This window comes from Sus scrofa, chromosome 1 (assembly GCF_054392235.1).
Source record: "Sus scrofa isolate SSC_HxYL_T2T_F1_AM1 chromosome 1, Sscrofa_HxYL_maternal_Yorkshire_Landrace_v2.0, whole genome shotgun sequence".
NCBI classification, from domain to species: Eukaryota; Metazoa; Chordata; class Mammalia; order Artiodactyla; family Suidae; genus Sus; species Sus scrofa.
In genome coordinates this window covers 44599637-44616573 of record NC_139383.1, presented here as the reverse complement: position 1 = coordinate 44616573, position 16937 = coordinate 44599637, and the positions used below count along the sequence as shown (strand labels likewise).

General features: G+C 36.2%; 1 protein-coding gene and 1 long non-coding RNA gene across 8 annotated transcripts in view; both read right to left on the bottom strand.

Annotated features, from left to right (window-relative positions):
• The window catches only part of PHF3 (PHD finger protein 3), a 1103753-nt gene that overhangs the window by 681264 nt on the left and 405552 nt on the right, over nt 1-16937 (bottom strand). The window lies entirely within an intron of this gene.
• The window catches only part of LOC146406051 (uncharacterized), a 215811-nt gene that overhangs the window by 160143 nt on the left and 38731 nt on the right, over nt 1-16937 (bottom strand). The window contains exon 1 of one of the 7 annotated variants that reach the window (XR_014804969.1): nt 11179-11281. The exons of the other annotated variants lie outside the window; for them this stretch is intronic. This is a non-coding gene — a long non-coding RNA (uncharacterized LOC146406051). Of the gene's footprint in view, nt 1-11178; nt 11282-16937 lie in introns of those variants that run through there. 7 annotated transcript variants of the gene reach the window in all.

The window sequence follows — 16937 nt, the reverse complement described above, 5'->3', positions numbered from 1 at the left end:
AGAAAGCCCTTAAAAAAAATTATACCACACCTGAAAGTTATTTTACAAAAGAAATCAGATTCTATCAAACTTTTAGGCAAGTTACAGGCAAGTTTTATGAAACTTTCAAGGAATAGACCATTCCTACCTTATGCAAACTCAATCAGAAACAGTCAAAGAGGAAACACATCTCAATTAATTCTGAGTTGCTAGTATAGTTCGATACCAAAAAACAAAAACACAGAGACCAGGAAAGCAGAAGAAAAGAAAATTACTTTCCTATGTTATTCATAAACATGAGTGCAAAATCCTGAAATAAAAAATTTAGCACATTAATAAATCAAATCTAGTTAATCCATTGATATCATTTACCATGTTAACTGTTTAGGGAGAAAACATATGAACTTCCCAATAGATGAAGAGAATAGATTTCATACAATTCAGCACCCATTTTTGGTAAATACTCTAACAAAACTGGGAATAGAAGGGAAATACTTTAACCTAGCAAAGGGTTAATTTCCAAAAATCAAGTTATCTTACTGGTAAAATATTGGAAATAAATTCTTTTTAAAATAAGGACTGAGACAAGATAGCTGACCTTGTTGCTTATATTCATGATGGTACCAAAGATTCTGTATGAAATATGCAAAGATAAGAAGAACCAAAAAGTAGTATTATTAGAAAAGAAGAAACAGAAATATCATAATATTCATATTAACAACACAGAAAACTGCAAAATAACATACAAACTATTAGAATTAATAAGAGAGTTTAATGTAGAAGAGTTGGTTACCAGAAAGCATGTGCAATTCAACTCCTGGGGTTATTACAATTGATTAACAATAAAAAACAATCAAATTAGATCCCTTCTACAACTTGTAAACAAAAATCAATTCCAGATTTTTAAAAAAGTTAAAATGTGAAATTCAAAATATGAAAATATAGGAGAATATCTTATCTTAATGACCCCCACCCAGAGAATAACTTTTAAACAGGGCACAAAAAACACAAACCAACAAGAAAAATTGATAAATTCAAAATTAAAATTAAGATAATTCATCAAAACATACAATAAAGAGAATGAGAAGGCAGGAAATATGTATGGCCAATAAAAGATTCATACCTAAAGAATACAAAAGCTGCATCTAAATTCAATGAGAACACAAACACTCCAAAGGCTGATGGACAAAGTCCTAAACCAGCATTTCTCACGAGAGGAAACACAAATGCCCAATAAGCCTATCAAAAAACTTTAAAAGGAGTTCCCGTCGCGGCTCAGTGCTTAACGAACCCGACTAGCATCCAAGCATCCATGAGGATGTGGGTTCAATCCCTGGCCTCGCTCAGTGGGTTAAGGGTCCAGTTTTGCCATGAGCTGTGGTAGTAGGTTATAGATGTGGCTCAGATCCCACATTGCTGTGGCTGTGGTGTAGGCCGGCAGCTACAGCTCCAATTGGACCCCTAGCCTGGGAACCTCCATATGCTGTGGGTGTGGCCGTAGAAAGACAAAAAGAAAAAAAGAGAAAAAAAAAAGTAAAAATTAAAGAAATGTGCATAAGACCTCAATAATATAAAATTTTAAACATACTCAATTGGTAAAATTTTTTAATTATAAAAAATAAGTGTTGGCAAAGATGTAGAGCAACAGACATTCTTAATCACTTCTTGTACAAACTTTGAAATAAAATTGGAATTATCTTTTTAATACAAACATGTGCTCACTCTATTCCAAGGGATTCAGACTATCCTATAAAACTTTGAATTTGCACTATGGAACACAATATGAAAATATACAAAATCTCCATAAAAATAAATATGAAAATAAAATCCAAGTGTACATAAATAGTACTGCTGAATAATTTCTGTCAGGGGCAAAAAAATGGAATGTTACACAGCAGTGTTTTACACCCCTATGCACAAGCTGGATGAATTTTAGATACAATGTTGTACAGATGGGAAAAGCTCAGAAGACTAACTGTAAGCAATTTTTCAAGCTCTATAATAAGAAAAAGATTTTAAAATGTATTTTTAGGAAGGCATATGTATGTGATAAAAATTACTATTCCAGGCATGATAAACACAAAATCCATGATGGTGTTTACCTCTGGTTTAAGGAGAGGAGGCAGGGAGAAGTCATTTGGAAAAGCCATACCTGTACCTTCAAGGGTCCTGGAAATGTTGTAGGCCATATATTAGGAATTTTAATCAAAAAATCTTAGTTTTAGGAGCTCCCGTCGTGGCTCAGTGGTTAATGAATCCGACTAGGAACCATGAGGTTTCAGGTTCAAACCCTGGCCTTGCTCAGTGGGTTAAGGATCCTGGCGTTGCTGTGAGCTGTGATATAGGTAGCAGACACAGCTTGGATCCCGTGTTGCTGTGGCTGTGGCTGTGGCGTAGTCCTGCGGCTACAGCTCCAATTAGACCCCTAGCCGGGGAACCTCCATATGCCGCAGAAGCAGCCCTAGAAAAGGCAAAACAACCAAAAAAAAAAAATCTAGTTTTATTACTAGCATGATTACTCACACATATATTATATTCACATATATATATTACATGTGTGTATACATGTAATATATATATTCACATATATATATTACATGTGTGTATATATATATATATATACACAACCTCCATTTCTCCTATTGTATTAAAATACATTTTTTTTTCTTCTTAGGGCCACACCCATGGCATATGGAAGTTTCCAGGCTAGGGGTTGGAGCTGCAGCTGCTGGCCTACACCATAGCCACAGCAACATGGGATCCAAGCCATGTCTACAAACACTATAGCTCACAGCAACACCAGATCCCCAACCCAGGCCAGGGATCGAACCTGCATCCTCATGGATACTAGTCAGATTGGTTTCTACTGTGCCACAATGGGAAATCCCTAAAATACAATCTTAACAATTTGCAGATAAATAAATGTACATACTTCTTTCTGAAAGTTTATATACCTTTGGCCTCTGGTCCACTAAGAGAGAATCACACACACACACACACACACACACACACACACACACACACATACATATACATGTTCACTTGAATACTTGAATTTTTGTGGCATCAACTCCTTTGTTGATGCTTCCTTTTTCCATGAGATAATATTGCGAACAGACTTTTTTGAAAATAAACTTGAAAAAAAGTAACAACTGCCATTAAGTAACTCATACTGTTAGACATTTTAAAGTGGATAAAATTTCCTATTAAAGAAAAAAAGGAAATCTTTGGCTCTTTTTAGCTCCCTCAAGTGGCCACCAAAGAAAAAGGCAAGTATTGTTTCTGATTAGAGGTATGTTACCTTCACAGTGGGGTCTACACTGGGATTCCACATATGAGTATTATTCTGCATTTACTTGATAGGTCAGAGAATGGCATATTTACAGAAAAAAACTAAAGGGTAAGTTCTTGGTTCACCTTACAATTTATTATTGGATTATTCAGAGGAAAAAAAGCATGTTACACAAGGCAGAAAACAAGAAGAAAGTTATTCTCAAACCAGAAATGTCAAGTATGTTGCAAAGAACATCAATGCACAAGATGTTTTGGGAGGAGAAAAAAAAGTACTTCTTGGTGAAATAAGAGTGAGAAATTTGGCATCCTATCCTCACAAGGATATTAAGAGCGCCCATTAGCTTAGTAAAGACCCTGAAAAATCCTGTAGTAATAAACTTGTTAAACTTTTTCACTTGACACTACTCTTTAAAAGGAAACTTCTGTGAAAGTACTCCTTGACATAATTCATTTCAAGACATGCTGAATCAAAGCCTTCAATTCATATTTTAATTTTTTTATTTATTCAAAACATTAATAATGTCTTACATTGGGCTAGCCATTGCGCAAAGGCAGAATTACTTTGTTTAGTGGGCATCTATTGTTAAATACCAGGTAGTCACTTGAGAGGAGTGTGGTTAAATGAATAAAAGAATGAATGCATCAATGCATCTATCAAACAAGTGCAGAGAATAACAAAAATTATTCATCTAAAATCCAAGTTACCTTTCAGACCTTTTTTTTTAGGGCCGCAGCCATGGCATATGGTTCCCAGGGTAGGGGTGGAATCAGAGCTATAGCTGCCAGCCTACACCACAGCCACAGCAACATGGGATCTGAGCCGTGTATGCAACCTACACCGCAGTTCACGGCAACAACAGACCCTACACCCACTGTGGGAGGCCAGGGATCCAACTTGCATCCTCATGGACGTTAGTCAGATTCATTTCTGCTGAGCCACAACAGGAACTCCCACCTTTCATACATTTCTAATTGATCGTATGTGTTTTTGATAAGAAGGATATTTCAGTGTGAGTCTCAAGTACTTTAGTTACAAAATGACTTTGATCATCTCTGCTGTAGTAGTTATCAGGTAAGCATATCATATTGATAGATTTCAGATTATCTTCAAATTACCTGAAATAAATGGTATTAAGGAAAAACTATGTTTGCAATGGCTGGGAGTTTATATTTGTTACTGACTGTCATTGTTTAAAACTGCCATTACAGAAGTGATACAGAAATTATTGCACATCTATTACTGGGTTTTGGTAAGGAAAATGATCACAGTTCCTACCTTTGCCTCATCACCTTCCTCCCAAAATCAAGCTTACAAAATATTTTGAGAGACTTATTTTTAATAACCCTGCATGGTTAATCTTTCAGATGGGTGCTTTTTCATGTAGTATAGTGGATGCAGTTCCTGCCTTAATGAATAAAACTTGAGGAAGGAATTTCCCTAAGACAACATCAAAGAATGGTAAGAAATAACAATACTAACATCCACTTACAAGCCTATCTTCTTTTTTCTGGTATATACAAATCTTGGCTTTTTAATATAATAAATATATACAATATGTTATATAAATAAATTTATAGATATATAAATATGTACTATAATATACATAATATATATTTAAATTTTAATGCATATATATTTCTCAATAAAAGATTTTATTAGCTGATGAACATTTTCAATTGCCACACTGTCTCCTGAGAGATAAGCACACCCTAACCATTTTGGGGAAATATAAACCTAAAGGGGCATTGGCCAGATTCAGGGAGTGATAAATCATTTACTGCAGTAAAATACAATATTGCATTTTTTAAAAATATTTTAATACTTTAAATTTTATTTTTATTGTTTTTAAAGTCACAAAATAATATAGATCCATTGTCTAACAAAAGTAAGTATGGGAACTTAGCCTAGCAGATGACACTCCAATTAGCAGTTACACCCAGAAGAAGAGGCAGCCCTCACTCAAGAAAGATATGGACATCTGATACCAGATCGAGCCACATCCACAGAATGGTTTTTTTCCCACAGAACTACCTGAACACATGAATGAGAATTATCAGACATAAAGTTGAATGCACAACCAGGAAGTAACCAGTGTCTGAAGAAAACAGAAATGGCTAATAATCTAGCGAAAAGATATTATTATCACTCAGTGAGTTAAGGATCTGGCATTGTCAAAAGCTGTAGCACAGGTCACAGATGTGGCTTATGATGGCTGTGGCATAGGCCTGAAACTGAAGTGCTGATTCAAACCATAGCCTGGGAATTTTTATATGCCGCAGGTGTAGCCATAAAAATGAAATAAATAAATAAATAAATAAATAAACAAAACAAAAACAAACAAAACAAAAACCCCATTCACAAAGAAGCTTTGGAATAATATTTAGAGATATAAAGATAGATCCAAAGTTTAGTCTGTGTATACATATTAATAGATGTTATATAAAAAGAAAAGAAAAATATAGAATTAAAGAAAATTTCCTAGAACTGTAGAAAAGTATTAACCTTCAGTTTGAAAATTCTATCAACACCAGTCATAATAAATAAAAAGACTTATAGATGAACATATGACTGAAATTTCAAAATACCAAAGATAAATAGAAAATTCTAAAAGTCCAGAAAAAAGAGGAAAGTTATTTTCTAAGGAAAAAGATTCCAATTGGTATGACAGTTCTAAACAAGCAATAATGGAATCTAGAAGACAATACAGAAATATTTTCAAGACCTAAAGGAATATATTTTTAACTTACAATTCTATACCCACCAAACTAGCATTCGAGGGCAAAAATCATTTTAGATATGCAAGGATTGAAAATATTTATTCATCACAAGATTTTTCTAGGAAAAAAAAATCCAAAGAAGGGAATGATATAGGATTAAAGAAACTATTGTGAACAAAGCCATAAGTTAATCATATAATCAAGTCTAAACAATGGTTGGTTAACAATATTTAATAAAATCATTAATAAGCTGAAACTAAAAATTCTAATGGCTACAAAATGTAAGCCAAGAATGGTGATACATATAGACAAGTAAAACTATGCTAATATATTTCGTTTATTGAGAATATGTAGATACAGATTAATATTAGACATCAATTTTTAAGCACATTTTTAAATATTGAGTAAAAATCAGAACCAAAAAATCTAATATCAGAGATAATAAGATCCAAAGCACTGGAAAAACCTAAGAAGCAAAGATAAAACTTAACAATAAAAAAATGAATAATCTGAACAACCATTAAAAGACCTACACCACAGTTCACGGCAATGCTGGATCCTTAACCCACTGAGCGAAGCCAGGGATCAAACCTGAATCCTTACGGATTCGTTACTACTGAGCCAGGATGGGAACTCCAAGAGATGGTACTTTTTTTTTGAATTTTCATTTTTTTATTTTTTTAATAACTTAATGAATTTATTACATTTATAGTTGTAAAATCATCATCACAATCCAGTTTTACAGTATTTCCATCCCACATCCGCAGCACATCCCCCCAACCCCCCAAACTGTCTCCTTTGAAAACCATAAATTTTTCAAAGTCTGTGAGTCAGTATCTGTTCTGCAAAGAAGTTCAGTCTGTCCTTCAGATTCCACATATCAGTGATAACATTTGATGTTGGTGTCTCATTGTCTGATTTCACCTAGCATGATAATTTCTAGGTCCATTCATGTTGCTAAAAATGCCAGTATTTCATTCATTTTGTTGGCTGAGTAATATTTTATGGTGTATACGTACCACCTCTTCTTTGTCTACTCCTCTGTCAATGGAAATTTAGGTTGTTTCCATGTCTTGGCTATTGAAAAGAGTGCTGCAATGAACATTGGAGTACATGTGTCTTTCCGAGTCATGGTTTTCTTGGGAGAGATGCCCAGGAGTGGGATTGCTGCATCAAATGGTAGTTCTATGTTTGGTTTTATGAGGAATCCCCATACTGTTTTCCACAGTGGCCGCACCAATTTACAATCCCACCAACAGTGTACTAGGGTTCCTTTTTCTCCACACCCTCTCCAGCATTGAGTGCTTGTAGACTTTTTGATGATGGCCATTCTGGCAGGTGTGACGTGGTAACTTATAGTGGTTTTTTTGATTTGCATTTCTCTAATAATGAGTGATGTTGAACATCTTTTCATGTGTTTTTGGACCATCCATATGTCTTCTTTGGAGAATCATCTGTTTAGATCTTCTGCCCATTTTTCGATGGGGTTGTTTGTTTTTTTGGTATGGAGCTGCAGAAGGTGTTTATAAATTTTGGAGATGAATCCCTTGTCAGTTGATTCATTTGCAAAGATTTTCTCCCATTTTGTGGGGTGTCTTTTTGTTTTGTTTAGGGTTTCCTTTGCTGTGCAGAAACTTTTCAGTTTACTTAAGTCCCATTTGTTTATTTTTGTTTTTACTCTCATTACTCTAAGCGGTGGATCTGAGAAGATATTGCTGCCCCTTATTTTGGAGAGTGTTTGGCCTATGTGTTCCTTTAAGAGTTTTCTAGTATCCGGTCTTACATCTAGGTCTTTAATCCATTTTGAGTTTATTTTTGTGTATGGTGTCAGGGAGTGTTCTAATATCATTCTTTTCCATGTGGCTGTCCACTTTTCCCAGCACCACTTATTGAAGGGGCTGTCTTTTCTCCATTGTATATTCTTGCCTCCTTTGTCATGGATGAGTTGACTGTAGGTATGTGGGCTTAATTCTGTGCTTTCTATCCTGTTCCACTGATTTATATTTCTGTCTTTGTGCCAGTACCATATGGGTTTTTTTTGGTTTTTTTTGTTTTTTTGTTTTTTGTTTTTTTGGTTTTTTTTGTCTTTCCTAGGGCCACTCCTGCAGCATATGGAGGTTCCCAGGCTAGGGGTTGAATCAGAGCTGTAGCCGCTGGCCTATACCAGAGCCACAGCAACACAGGATCCGAGCCACGTCTGCGACCTACACCACAGCTCACGGCAACGCCAGATCCTTAACCCACTAAGCAAGGCCAGGGATCAAACCCGCAACCTCATGGTTCCTATTCACATTTGTTAACCACTGAGCGACAATGGGAACTCCCAGTACCATATGGTTTTGATGACTGTTGCTTTGTAGTATAGTCTGAAGTCAGGGAGCCTGATGCCTCCAGCTCCATTTTCTTTTTCAGGATGGCTTTGGCTCTTTTGGGTCTTTTGTGCTCCCAAACAAACTTTAAAATATTTTGTTCAAGTTCTGTGAAAAATGTCCTTGGTAATTTGATAAGGATTCATTGAATCTGTAGACTGCGTTGGGTAGTATAGTCACTTTGATAATATTGATTCTTCCAGTCCAAGAGCATGATATATCTTTCCATCTTTCTATCTTTGTGTCATCTTTGATTTCTTTCATCAGTGTCTTATAGTTTTCAGAGTACAGGTCTTTTGCCTCTTTAGGTAGGTTTACTCCTAGGTATTTTATTCTTTTGGATGTGATGGTAAACGGGATTGCTTCCCTAATTTCTCTTTCTGCTCTTTCATTGTTAGTGTATAGAAATGCAGTTGATTTCTGTGTATTGATTTTGTATACTGCGATTTTGCCAAATTCATTGATGAGCTCTAACAGTTTTCTGGTTGCATCTTTAGGATTTTCTAGGTATAGTATCATGTCATCTGCGAATAGTGATAGTTTTGCTTCTTCCTTTCCAATTTGGATTCCTTTTATTTCTTTTTCTTCTCTCATTGCCATGGCTAGGATGTCCAAAACTATGTTGAATAGCAGTGGCAAGAGCAGGCATCCTGTCTTGTTCGTGATCTCAGCAGGAATTCTTTCAGCTTTTCACCATTGAGAATGATGTTAGCTGTGGGTTTGCCATATATGGCCTTTATTATGTTGAAGTAGGTTCCCTCTATGCCCACTTTCTGAAGGGTTTTTATCAGAAATGAGTGTTGGATTTTGTCAGAGATAGTGCTTTTAAGGAAGTGATTATGCTAAAATGAGATCTCCAAAGTAAACCCTAATCCAATCTGACTAGTATCCTTATAAAAAGAGGAAATCTAGACACAAAAGAGATACTATAGGTGTGCACACTCAGAAGAATGACCCCATGAGGACAAAGCAGCAAAGTGGCCATCTACAAGCCAAGGAAAGAAACTTTAGAAGAAACCAAACTTGCCCACCCCTTACTTTTGGACTTCAAGGCCCCAGAACAGTAAGAAAATAGACTTCTTTTATTTAAACCCCCCTGTCTGTGGTAACTGTTATGGCAGCCCTAGCAAACTAATATGTCCATCTCTAACAGTTATCCTATTTTGTCAGTCTGGTTTTCATCAATCCCACATCCACTTTTTTTTTTATTCTAGAGTGTTTTTAAAGAAAATCTTAGGCCATCATGCCATTTCATCCAGAAGTATTTTACTTTGCATCTCTAACTAGTAAGAACTTCTTCTTACGTATTTATAAGCTGTATCATACCTAGTAAAATTAACCTCAATCCCTTCATTATTTATAATACTCAATGCATATTTAAAATTTCCCTAATTGTCTCAAAGATAATTTTTACAGTAAACATGTTTTGCAAAGTTAGATCAAAGAAGGTCTTCATAATACACTTTGTTATTCTTCTACACCCTCTCCAGCTTTGGATATATGGTTAACACTTTCCAAACAATAGGCAGGATTACCTTTTCCTTTTCTATTGGCATTTCCCCAATTACTAATGAGGTTAAACCTATTTTCACTTATCTATCTGCTCTTTACCATTCTTTTGGAATTACCTGGCCCTTTTCTTTGCTCATTTTTGTATTTATATCATCTTACATTTTTGTAGGAGCTCCTTAGAGCCACGGAATTTTTCTTTTCTTTTCTTTTCTTTTTTTTTTTTTTTTTTTTTTTTTTGTTGCATTATACCTTCTCCTAAACTTCTTTTTGTTTTTGTAACTTCTTAATCTTCATGTGTCCTCCAATATTCCCTCTGTGACCTCTGAAGTGTGCTGATATTATATGAAACAGTCAAATGGAATTTTTGCTCTGAGAACTGTTTTCTCACCAGCTAGAATCAAGTTTATTGACTAGTAAATATCTTCTCCAGATTGGAGTTTAGCCAAATTTCTAGCCTGAGTCTTAAGACATTTTGCAAATGATCTTAGGCATACCAAGTTTTACCTTCTACAGCACACACACAGAGAAAAATTGAATTGGAATTCCTAGCCCAAATTTCCAATTTTGCTTCCCCAAAGTCACAAAATTTGGGGAGTTTTTTGGCCCAGAAAAAAATAGCTCACTTATTATGAACAGCATTGATGATAAAATTCCAGAACAACAAAAATCAACTCCAAGCAGGTTATTGAATTCTCCCTGAAATGGAATGTTGGCTTTCCAGGAGCATTCACAATGACCTCATGTTCTTTTATCAGAATAACATTTCAAGGAGATTATTTTAAATGTATCCTTGAAATCTTTCCTCATGAAACCTAGAGCTCTAAAAACCAAGCTTGAGTACTCTCTAGCATCAGTGCAAGCAGGAGGAAAATAGCATGACAATTTCAATGCATATTTGTAGAATACTCTTTTTATGCATATTATTTCTAGTGAGAGTAGAACAGCTGCAGAAGAGAGCGAGTGAAGGAGGGAGAGGAGAGAGTGAGAGAAAAAAAGAAAAAAGAGAGACAGAGAACAAGGAAGTAGAAGGGAATCTTAGGGAACTTGTTATAAAAAAGGAAAATCATTTCAAGGTAAGATGTAGGAAAACTGGTATTTTGTCTTTGCTGATTTTTAGGAAAAAACCTGTTAACATCTCTTTCTCTCTATTTACTCAGACAACTGTTCCACTGTTTACAAACCCTAGCAAATGTGAACTAAGAGGCATACTTATACATACAGCATGCAACATTTAGATTAAATGTAACACAAATAAACTGAACAGTTTTCTTCAAATAAGTAAATGTCTCTCTAGCTTTTCCTCTACCTTTGGCTTATCTGTACATTTTTCGGTGTTTCCTTCTCCGCAGATGCATAAGCCCTGAAACCTTGAAGCTACTCTCGTAAAGCGTATCATACACCCCGTGTCCAAGTATGGTCACTATGAGGGAGCTGTCACTGAGAGCCCTTGTGGAAAATTAATGGCTCACTACAGAGGGCAAGATGATAGGACAGATGGCTCTGTCACCACTGCCAGCCCGAGAGGCTGAAAGAAACTCAGTGTCTGGGCAAATACCGCTGCATTTCATACACTTGCTTCTTTGTTAATCCAATCTCTCTGTCAGCAGCTGTCCTTCATTGTTTGGTTGTTGGGGGAGATGTTGTTTCATTTTCTACCCAAATTTTCTATATTTTCAATTTGTTAATCACTCAAGGAACACATTGCAGAAATTCCTTGATACCTCAAACCAGAAAGAAGTCTTCTCTGTGATCCCTTTAAAGAACGAAAGTGAAAATTCTATTTTGCACAACGCCAATAAAATATTGGTCTTCATCATAATATGGATCACTGGATTTGAATTCTTTAAAGAAATTCTGTAAAAATCAGCTGGGATACTTAATATCCTAAGGTTATCTCCAGCTAAGACACATAATTAGGTTAATGCAGTGAAGGAGGGGAAAAGGTGAATATGAAAAAGTCATATTAGAATGACTGAATGATTCATAAATTTTGCACTCTTCAACAGTGTCTTGAAGCAAATCAAACATCATTTATTTTGCAACTGCATTTCCAGTTCAGGAAAAGCAATGTAAAATTAAGTCATAAGATGATCATAACGACTGTATAGCACAGGGAACTTTACTCAATATTCTGTAATAACGTATATGGGGAAAGAATCTGATATGGATATATGCATATGAATAACTGATTCACTTTGCTGTACACCTGAAACTAATACAACATTGTAAGTCAACTATACTTCAATAAAATTTGTAGGAGTTCTCACTGTGATGCAGTGGGATAAGAATCTGACTGCAGTGGATCAGGTCACTGAGGAGGCAAGAGTATGATCCTTGACCCAGGAACTTCCTTATGCCACGGGTGCAGCCATAAACTTTTTTTAAGATATACATAAAACCTTTTCCCTCTTCCTCAGTCTTCTTGGCCCACCTTAAATCTCATTTCCCCTTAGGGCATTTCTGGTGTTAACAGCTGGCTTCAGAAAAGAAGAATGGTTTGGCTTCTCAAGTGTCAAGGTCATGCCTGAATTGATCAACACAAGAGTGTGGCTAACCTGCATTCTAGTTCCCTTATAAAAGGCCAAACGTGCATCCTTATAAGAAAAATTCTTGATATATAAATCCATATGAGTTTTCATCTGTGTCTAACACTCCTCCCCTTCCCACTACTGATGTCTGAATTTTAACCAAAGAATTAACATCACTCCCATGACCCTGCATAAGGGCTGGCTACCAGTTTCATTGGAAATATCATTGGTCCTTAGTTTTCCTCTACTCCTTTCTAATGTTTTTCTAAGTAACAGTCACAGAGTCTGGGGGAGTCAACTGGTACTTTCACACATAAACTTTTTGAAAGTTTAAGAAGGGTCTTTGCTTCACATATCCTCAGTATAAACAGTGTAACTAAAACCCTTCCTGACTTAGAGATATCACACACTCCATAAAATATTATGGAGTTTTTTATTCTTATTTATAGGAATTTAGAGAAAGGGCTCTGTAAACAACCTATCCAATTAGCAGTCTCAAATCTGGCTTGATATGCATCCATGCTGAGAGGCTTCCTCCAGGCATAGCTTGAACTGTCAAAACTGTGATTACCCTCTGGTTACAAGATGCTCTCTCTGCCAAATCTCATTGGTAAGCAATTCTGAGAAGGTCATTTATAAGGAGGTGGAAGGGTGCCCATTTCTTGGCATCCCTGCCCATCTTTCGGTAAAACTTATTAGATACTGCAGTTGGTGCCATACAAAGTCTGAAAGTACTTTAATAACAAGGCATTTGAGATTTACGAATAGTTAGAATTACTATCTACAAGATTTCATCCTAGACTGAAAAGTGGATCTTTCATGGCCCATGAAGTCTCACCAACTCCTACTCCACTCTTTAGAGCATTAAAATCACACTGACTAAGCACCTTTTGTATTAATGCACCTGGCATTGGCTCCAGATCTGGCCCCCCTGGACTTTCTCGGGTTCCTGAAATTCCCGCAGTCCCAGCTTTCTCCAGCCCACGTGTGAACTGCCATTCCCAGGTGACACAGTGCAGTGTGTGCGTCCCATATTCTCCCCACCTCTTCACATGCTTACATTGAAGCTCCACCAAAAAACCATTATCATCCTGAATTGGCTGAAAACTGGTGGATTTCTGTATTTTTTATGTGTAAGAATAATTAAATATCCAAACTTGCAAGCAGAAAACAGTTACACCATAGTTAACTATTTATGCATAGTGTCTGTGTGTAAGTAGAATATACTGAACATCTACTTTGGGCCTAGCACTCTGGGAAAAATAAGGTAAGTATAAGAAAATGGTTCTCAAGAGGGGTTTCAGGGAACCCTAGGGCTCTCAAATCATTTCAGAGAAAAATCTATGTAATTAAACTATTTTCACAATACTACTAAGAGACTTTTTTTCTTACTCATTCTCACTCTTGTAAGAGGGAACAGTAGAGTTTTCCAGAGGGTACAGGACATGTAATATTGCAACAGATTAAATACAGAACCAGATATGACAATCCAACTGTCATTTGTTAAGCAAGATATAAAAGAGACTTGAAAAGATATAGAACACCACCACTCCTCTCACTAAAATTATTTCATTTTGGAAAATATACCTATATTTTATAAAAATATGTTAACATGTAAAATAGATTATTTTTGATAAATTAATAAGTGAATATTACTTAATTTCTAATATGATAAATATAAGTAGATATAACTACATGAACAAAAGTTCTTTGGGATTCTGTGATTGTGATTTATAATAAGATATATAGATATAGATATATATTTAGCCTTCATCCAGGTCTCAACTCTAATACTATCTCCTAGGGTAACAGCCTTTCGCTCCCTACTCTCTACTTTAGCTCTTATTTAATAAAATTATCTCATCGATATTTATTATTTTATTATCTGTGTATCCCACCAGAATGGAAATCCCATGAAAGCACAAATAATAACTATCAGAAATATCTCATTGAGTTCCCTTCTGTTCCCCAGTAGCTAGAGTAAAACCTGGCATATGTTAGAGAATCTAAATTAAATGAATATAATTGTTCAGTGAGACATGAAATACACAAGATCAGCAAAAGTTTATACCCTTCTGGGTGCTTTGATTTGACTATTTTAATTATTGTGCAGTTATTTAAAGTACCTTATAGAATTCATCATAAGGTTACCTCAAACTTATCCAAAATGCTTTATATTTTATTGACACTGTTAACTAAAGGGGATTTTAATAGGATTTAATAGAGTAAGTTTTCACTGATTGATTATAGTCAGGTTATACTCTAGTGAGCAAGATGTCATGGTCCCTGATTTCACAAAGTTTATACACTAGTAAGGAAGTCTACTTTAAAAATTGAATTTAAAACCAAGTATAAAAAGAGAGAGTTTGAGGGATTAAGATGTCAGAGTAGAAGGATCAGAGTTTACTTTCTCTCATAAAAGCAACAAAATTACAACCAACTGCTGAACAACCTTCAAAAAAATAGACTTCAAAATATCAAAAAAGATATCCTACTCTAGAACACAAAGATGAGGATACATCAAGACAGTAGGAGGAGCAATTACATGATATAAGCAACCCTATACCCACCAGGTGGGTGACCCATAAACTAGAAAGTAACTACATTGCAGAGGCTCACCCACAGGAGTGAGAATTCTGGGCTCCATTTTAGGTTCCCATACCAGAGGATCTGGCATTGGGAGGAGGAGCCTGTGGAGCATCTGGCATTGAGGGCCAGTGGGGCTTCTGTGGAGGAGCTCCACTGGACTGGGGAAAATGGAGACTCCATTCTTGAAATGAGAATGGAGTCTGGGTGCTAGGGCAAAGCAGAGTTTCCACAGGAATCCGGTCAGACCTGCCTGTGGTTCTTGGAGGATCTCCTGGGAAAACAGGGGGTGACTATGACTATCACTTATTATGGGGGGAAGACATTGGAGGCAAAGGTCTTGGGAATATTCGCCAGTGGGTGTTTCTTTAGAGGTGGCCATTTTGGAAAAATCTGGCCTCACCTATCAGGGCTGAGAAGCCCCAAGCCAAACAATAATCTGGGTGGAAATACAGCTCCACCCATCAGCAAACAGGCTGCCTATAGACCTCCACGCACACAGCCACCTCTAATCACACCCAGAGACAAAGCCCTACCCATCAGGGGAATGAGAATCAGCTCCACCTCCCAGTGGGCAATCATCCATCCCTCCTATCAGGAAGCCTGCAGCAAGCCACAAGGGGAGTGGACATCAGAGACAAGAGAGGCTACAACCCTACTGTCTGCAAAAAGTAGACCACACCAAAAATCTATACAAAATGAAAACCCAGAGAATTATGACTCAGAAAAGGGAAAAAAACCCCAGAAAAATAGCTAAGTAAGCTGGAGATTACAAACCCCCATGAAAAAGATATTAGACTGATGAGAGTAAGATGATTAAAGATTTTGGAAGTAAACTGGAGGCAAAGATTGATAAATTGGAAACACTGAGCAAAAAAATAGAAGATTTAAGGATTAATCAAGCAGAGATGCAAAATATAATAACTAAAATAAAAAATTCACTAGAAGCAACCAATAGCAGAATACAGGAGGCAGAAGAATGAATAAGAGAGGTGAAGGATAGACTGGTGCAAATCACTGACCTGGAACAGAAAAGAGAAAAAAGATTGAAAAGACAGGACATGGAAACAACCCAAATGTCCATCGACAGATGATTGGATTCGGAAGAGGTGGTATATATATACACAATGGAATACTACTCAGCCATGAAAAGGATGACATAATGCCATCTGCAGCAACATGGATGGAACTAGAGAATCTCATCCTGAGTGAAATGAGCCAGAAAGACAAAGACAAATACCATATGATATCACTTATAACTGGAATCTAATATCCAGCACAAATGAACATCTCCTCAGAAAAGAAAATCATGGACTTGGAGAAGAGACTTGTGGCTGCCTAATGGGAGGGGAAGGGAGTGGGAGGGATCGGGAGCTTGGGTTTATCAGACACAACTTAGAATAGATTTACAAGGAGATCCTGCTGAATAGCATTGAGAACTATGTCTAGATACTCATGTTGCAACAGAAGAAAGGGTGGGGGAAAAACTGTAATTGTAATGTATACATGTAAGGATAACCTGACCCCCTTGCTGTACAGTGCGAAAATTTAAAAAATTATAAAAAAAAAAAAGAAATGAAGACAGTCTAAGATAACTCTGAAACAATGTTAAATGCACCAATATCCATATAATATGGGTGCCAAAAGGAGAAGAGAGAGAGAAAGAGCCAGAAAAAAATATTTGAAGAGACAATAGCCAAAAACTTCCTAACATGGGGAAGGAATCATTCACTCAAATCCAGGAAGCACAATGAGTACCATATAAAAATAAACCCAAGGAGGAACACCACAAGATACATATTGATCAAACTGACAAAAATTAAAGACAAAGAGAAAAAGTTGAAAGCAACTAGGGAAAAGAAACAACACACAAGGGTCCCCAACAAGGCAGATTTTTTTCAGCAGAAAATCTGTAGGCCAGAAGGGAGTGGCATGGTACACTTAAAGTGAT